At 34.9% G+C, this 7,320-nt stretch overlaps 1 pseudogene across 1 annotated transcript; it reads right to left on the bottom strand.

The window, feature by feature from the left end:
• Nucleotides 1–4,907: 4,907 nt before the first annotated feature.
• On the bottom strand, nucleotides 4,908–5,591 carry LOC308647647 (histone PARylation factor 1-like; annotated as a pseudogene). The gene has a single exon. The product of its transcript is annotated as a histone PARylation factor 1-like (transcript).
• Between the last annotated feature and the right edge of the window lie 1,729 nt (nucleotides 5,592–7,320).

The raw sequence follows: 7,320 nt of genomic DNA, 5'->3' as shown, positions 1-7,320 counted from the left end.
CAATACCCCCAAAAAAAACAAATGCTGAATGAGGATGCTGATATAAGGATGCTGATCCATAATATGGATGTGGGAGGGGGAGCATGGGAGGAATGGAGGAACTTTGGATAGGGCAAAAAAGAGGGAGGTGAAGGGAGGGGACACGAGGGTAGGAAAGATGGTAGAATGAGATGGACATCATTACCCCAAATACATGTATGAAGACACAAATAATATGACTCTACTTTGTGTACAACCAGAGACATAAAAATGGTGCTCTATGTGTGTATTATCAATTGTAATACATATTGCTGTCATATATAACAAATTAGAATAAATAAATAAATAAATATAAAAATAAGTAAATAAATTAACAGTCCATGACAAAATAATAAAAAATTAATAAAAAGAAGCTTGTTAGACACTAAGAATCTGCTAAAGTTTTCTCCTTTAATTTCCATTGCAAATTCAGTTTGAAATTTAATAATAATATAAGATCATACCGGATCATGAAAATAACCCCAGCATATGCACATGTAATTATGCTGGTCACATGTATGCAATTGTTTTTGCTTGAGTTAAAAATAATACTTATCTTATTGGCATAGGATGATAATGAAATAGAAGTGGAAATACATTATGAATATATGCTGAGGGTTAGCTAAGTGATTTTATAAAGTTTGAAGCAAATCAAGATAATTCTATAAGAGTTAAACATAAAGAGTAATTTTGCAAAGCATCAGCCAAAATTGGTATGCCAAACTCAAATAATCTCAGTGATTGCCATGAATATATTTGAATATCAACATTGATTCAATAAAACAACTAACTATTAATTAAAAATGTAGTTCTGGAGGAGTTAGTTTGAAGGGAACCCTTGACACCCTATTCCATCTTTACAAGATATCTACATGAGCCAGCATCTCCACTACTCTGGAGGTTCCACCTCACAGTCTTTCTCAGAGAATTATCTCCTTTATTTCCTGAAGGTCCCTTGACAATTTGTATGATCCATCCTTTACTGGGGACTCTGACAATAATTCACTGTAGGGATGACTTGAAACATTGACAACCTCAATATCATTTCTATAGAGGAAAAAAAAACACATTTCTAGTTTCAAGTGGGAATCATACTAACCTTTTAACAAAAAGCTAGTAACCTGGAGACATCCTGTATCATAATATTTATTTATTTATTTGTTTTGAAGAGAAATTGTGTATTTTGTTTAAATTTGAAACTAGGAATATATATAGTCAACAACAGTATACACAAATAGGTTCAAATTTGAGAAAATTTGAACACCAAAATAATTGAAGACCAAAATTAATTCTAAGTCAATAAAAATATGAGGTTGCATCTCTATATTAGTATATAAAATATTAAAATCTCTAACAGAAAAGAATGTTAAGTGCTAGAGTTAGCATTTTGTTGGCTTCTATATATTAATCAAATATACCATTTATGCTAAATTTACTCAATTGAACTAACATATATCTTACACAACCAAAATAGTAAGTTTTGGATCACAAAATAATCAAAAATAGATGATTAATATAGAGAAAATTTTGGTGGGGAACATGCTGTTTGCATGGCTCAAATAACTTTAATTTGAACTTTAGTATCATGGTGAGAGTTGAGGATATTTTAAACAATAAAAAAGTGAGGGTTGTGCTAGAAAAACCCAGATTAATTAATTCATTTTAGTTCACCCATTTTACCAACTAATATATCTATTGTGAATTACATACATGTATCAGTCACTGGTCTAACCACCGGACACCAATGTTTTTTAGTTAGCTTTTGTGTGGCTGAGACCAAAATACCTGACAAGAACAACTTGGAGAAAGAAAATTTTATGTGAAACTCAGGGCTTCAGAGGTCTGAGTCCACAGACGGTGGACTTCAGGTAAGGGTGCACATTGCTCTGGACCCAAGGGTCCTGCAGAAGAAAGCTGTTCAGGTCAAGATGGAGTAGGGAGGTCAGGAAGCAAGGGGAGGGAGGAAAGGGCCCTAGGAACAACCAAGCCTTCCAGGGAATGTCCCTTCTAACTGGGTCCTCCAGCCACACTCAATCTGCCTATGGTTACCACCCCGTCAGCCCACCCAGGCTGGCAAACTGGGATAAACTCATTAGGTTACAGCTCTCACAGTCTAATCATTTTAACTCTGAGTATTCCTGCAGAAACATACAATATTTGGGAGACACCTAACATCCAAACCTCAGTAATTTTTAACTTTCAATAGTCTATTTTTATATCTAAGACTTGGCCTATAATTTAGGAATTCTTCTTTATCTTCTTTACTGAATACTTGAGAATATATTATTTGAAGGAAGCATTGCATTAAGATTTGTTTCTCTCTCTCTCTCTCTCTTTCTGTGTGTGTGTGTGTGTGTGTGTGTGTGTGTGTGTTTGTGTATTTCACATTTCTTTCATTAGAAAGACAAGACATAAACCTGAGGTGGCATATTAGTATGAAACAATAAAATGTGAAAGCAAAACTAATAATATTCAATGAACATGTTGATTTTTTTATGTGGATGTGGCAGGATAGACTGTGTTACTACCTCCAATCTGCATAGAGTGATGGCCAGCCTGAGGGGCTCAGTTCCTATGAAGTGTCCAGTGCAGTGTCAAAGACATCCCCAGTGCTGGCAGATCCCGTGGATGTCTGCCCACATTGGAGGAGTCAGAAATCATTATCCATTTTGGCTGAAAACTAATATGTCATATTTATGCAAAAATTACCATGATGCAAAGTTCTAAAGAGTAATATACTTCCAGTCAGTCTTCATATGTTCATATGAATTTTGATAATTAACCACCAAGTATAAAAGTTGCTACTGCCTGAGTACACAATTCACAGAAAGGCTGGTGAGGTTGTCATTAGCCAGGTAATGTAATTAAGCATCACAAAAAATAAGAAAAAAAAAGTAATAAAAGATACACCATACTTACATTTTTTCCTATTTAGTTGATCAAAGCCAACATATAGTTTTCTGATTTCTCAGGATGGGAATGTTAAGTTTTCTGTTAAATTTAATTTGTGTTCTGCAAATGACCTTTTAATTTACATCCTTAGTTTCATCACCTCTACAATTTCCTCCCTTCAGTTTTTCTTTGCTAATAATCCACTAGAATGAAATTATTATCTTACAAATTACACAAAATTATAGCTTGATGTCTTTGACATTTTTTAGTGATACTTAATAAGAAGAAAAATATCAGATGCTTTCTGTGTTCTAGTGATGAAGTATTTTAATATTTTTACACATATATGTTTAATTAACTAAATTTATTAATTTTCAATAGGAATAATCAAGTTTTGTTATTATTTATGGCTCTATCTGAACTAAAATGATGTAACTGTATTTAATATTTTCATATGTACCTTTTATATGCACATATTTAAATTATCTTAAACATTTTATGAGCTGCTCAATTATGCATGTTTTTTTCTTGTTTAACTTTTCCCACTTTATGAACTCTAGGATTCTTCTTGACCCTTCATCTGTTCTGCTGCACATTTATTTTGCAACTGATTATTTAATAATCCACAGAGAAAATGATTATCCTTGTATATTCCCATGGCAAACCCTATGCAATTTGTGGTTACATACCCACATAGAGAAAAATCAACAAAGAAAGAAATTGACCAAAGAAACTATAAAGCAAAAATGTCTTTCTTATTTAAAAGTAATTGGATTTCCAGCCATAAGTTCTTGAAATGGAAGACATGAGATGGATAAAAAAAGAGGGAGTTCAATCACAGATTTTATTGGATTTGACCCTGTACATTTATTATAAAGTAAGACTTAAGGAGGATTTATATATATTTCCATGGAGACACCAAATCTGAACCCCAAGAAAAATCAGCTACATACAGAATATTAGCAGGATTATTATTGTTTTTAGCTATAAATAGAAAAAAATCAACATTAGTCAATATAAAAATAAAAGAAAATGTGTTGGTTTCAGCCAAGACTCGGTCAGGTGTTCCAACCATGCTATTGGAAATCACTGAGTCTTCTCTAACTGTACATCATTACAAACACTTAAGGTTTTTTTTATTATTTATTTATTTATTTATTTATCACCAGTACTAGTTTATTTACCAATAACAAGTATTTCATTTGGCTTAGAATAGAACAATCAAGTGAACAAGCTCCAATAGACAACAATGAGAAGCTGAAAGAGAATGAGAAGCCCTCATTCCAGTGACAAATATCCTTCCTCCTCAGAGGTTGTAAGAAGAAACTCCTACAGAATCTTTACAGCAAAGCACAATTCTGTTAGCTTATCTGTAAACTTACCCTGAAATTTATGATTAAAAAAACAAAAGGATCCACAACTCAGAAGTGCTTGCTTCTTTACAAAGATTGTACTCAACACTGCAGGCATTAGGTGATGCAAAAAGAAATGTTGATGGGATAGAGAAAGGACTTTAATAATACATGTTTAATACATGTTAACTGGAGAGAATGAACAAACCCCCCTCTACACACTGTCTTTCAAAACAGAACTATCTTCAAGGTCCTACCCAAGTCACTCTAAAGCCCATCTTTGCAAAATTAGCCCCTTCCAAAAATAAAACAAAACCTGGCACTAAGCAACACATCTTAGCCATTAGAAAAAGAAATTTAAATAAATATTAATGCTTACAAAGCTGCTTTCACTTAACTTTAAGAAAGGATCAACTGATATAACAAGATTAAAAGAGTAGTAAAGTTAACTGGCACAAGTTAAGTGACTTAGCCTGTGTAGCAACCTACAGGAGTCATGTGACTGCTGCCCCACTACTATCCTCCTGGAGGTATCTGGTGGCCACCCAGGGAGTCCCTGAAAAATGGCGTCCAACATTTTTAGGATAGGGCTAGAGAAGAGAAAGTGCAGGTAGGGAAATATCTGCTAAACAACATAGCAGTCAGATCAACAGATTGAAATCATACTTTCTTATCTCTCTGTTTCATCTTCAGGGTTCTCTGTTCAAGTGAGTACCCCAGTTTTCTGGCTGCTTCTGTGAGTTTTTCATCTACGTTTTTCAACAGACTAGCTTTCTTTTTAATCTGTTACTTCTTTAAGTTTTTTTCATCAAAAATAATTTGACTGCAGCAAACACATTATCTCCATTTTGAACAATTGTACATCTTTGCTTCATTTATACCAACATATACAGGCAGTTCATCAGGAGAATCCCTGAAATACCCCATGTGGTACCGAGTTTTATTATCGCCAGTAATAATGGTCTGGAACTCAGGAGGATCATAGTAAAACCTCCAGTGAAGATTAAAGTTCAAACCTAATGATTTTTTCTTCATTTTATGTTTTCCAGCCAGAATATCATAAGGACCCACTAATCGAAGTCCAAGACTTGTGGAAAGTGAATCAGCTGGCTTTTCAGGATCAAGTTCTTCACAAAACTTCCAGAAGTGATAGAAATCTTCAGGTAGGGAAAGCTTATAATGATTTTCTACTTCTTTGCGAAGGTCACTGGAGACATCAGCTTCACAGGATTTACTCTTCTTCACATCAACTGCCTTTTCACACTGCTGCCCCTCCCTGGCGGGCCTGCGCTTGCCTCCGCCGCCGCCGACCATTCTGCCTCTGCTGAGCCCGCGGCCGTGGTCTCAGTTCCGGCTGCTACCGAAGGTATCCGACTGCTTCCCGGTTCAAAAGTCACCAATCCGAATCCTTTTTTTTTTTTTTTTTTTTATTAAATCCAGTGGCCCATGCTTCCTCATTCATGTCTAGTAGAATGCAGAAAATATTTCTTTCTCCACACTACTTTTAATAACCCTGTGAATCTTGCTTAGTCCATAATGGCCTTGTCCTGATCAGTATCAAAATAATCATTAGCATTGGTGATTTTACCCCAAATTCTTTCCTCCCTATAACTACATGAGACCTGCAATGGAAAATCACCCCCCACCCTTTTTTTAAGGCAGGAGAACGGAACATTCATGTAATAAAATAGTTCTACAATAGGTGTTATTTAAAAAGACTTATGCTATTTTACCATGCCTCTTTGTAGTAAAGAAAGCATCTTTAATTCATAAAAGGAATGCACAGTTCAAAGAAGTACTTTGTGCATTATTCTATATGATGGAATCCAGGTCACAGGGATAGACAGACTGTCAGCAACCATCTAAACTGTCACATAGCAGAAGAAAAAGAAATCCAGACAGTTATGGTTTAGATATGAGGTATCCCCAAGAAACTCATGTTTGAGAAAATGCAAGAAAATTTATATGTGAAAGGATTTGCTTATGAGAGCCTTAAATTAATTAGCGTGTTAGCTGAGTGGTGACTATAGGCAGTTAGGCTGTGGCTGGAGGAGGTGGGTCAATGGGGGTGTGCCTTTGGAGTATATGTTTTGCCTGAGACTATGGGAGCTCTATTTCTGCTCTCTGATACCATGTCCTCAGCTGCTTTCCTGGACCACATACTTCTGCCATTATGTTCTGCCTCAAATCATGTCCCAAGAAATGGAGGCAGCCATCTACATACTGAGACCTCATAAACCATGAACCATCAAATAAGTTTTTCCTCCTCTAAAATTGTTCTTGTAAGGTTTTTTGGTAACAATGGTGGAAAAGCTGACTAAAACATGGTAAGATAAACTACTTTGCTTAAAGCTACACATCTAGATGGTAGTATATGGAAGCCTATATAAATTTATTCCCAATCTGATGCACCCTATATTCATTACTAACTTCGAGAATTTTTTGGAAGCAGTGAATCTAAGAAAGAAATTATTTTCCTAATGTAAATAATAAGAGCAAAACTATACTTTTATCTTCCCATTGATAGTAACAGATGGAATCTCAAAGGATGAGCTCCTCATATAATGTTTTCCTAGTTTGGAAATAGCTCTAAGTTCCCTACCTGAGAAAAGCACTCCATTAACTAATAATAAAAAAAAATATGTTCTGAATGAAAAAAAATGCACTTTTCAAAGAAACACAAGTAAACATGTGAAAGCACATTGCTTGGTACTTATATATAAGCTTATGCTTGAAGGTAATCCATCACAAAACACACCACTCTCTATTTGGTGATTATCTAGTGCAAAGAAATGGCTTTTCCATTAACTACTTTTGTTAGTGACCAAGTATAAGAGCATCACTTTAGGAAAGGCATGCACTATTTCAAATGCCCCAAAACAGTTGGTTAATAAATGATTCTCTTGAGTGGTTAAGCCCAACCTTTATGAAGGTGCCTGAAGATGATTTATCATAATTGCTTTGATTTTGTGATTCCTCCAGTCTTCCTAACAGGTTCAGCTGAAGCTTTTTCTGTTCCTTTTCACTGATAATTCTAGAGCTTTCTTATCTTTCCCAT

Source organism: Spermophilus citellus (genome assembly GCF_964194105.1).
Source record: "Spermophilus citellus genome assembly, chromosome: 4".
Classification (NCBI taxonomy): domain Eukaryota; kingdom Metazoa; phylum Chordata; class Mammalia; order Rodentia; family Sciuridae; genus Spermophilus; species Spermophilus citellus.
The sequence above is the reverse complement of the archived record's forward strand: the minus strand, read 5'-3'. Positions and strand labels throughout refer to the sequence as shown.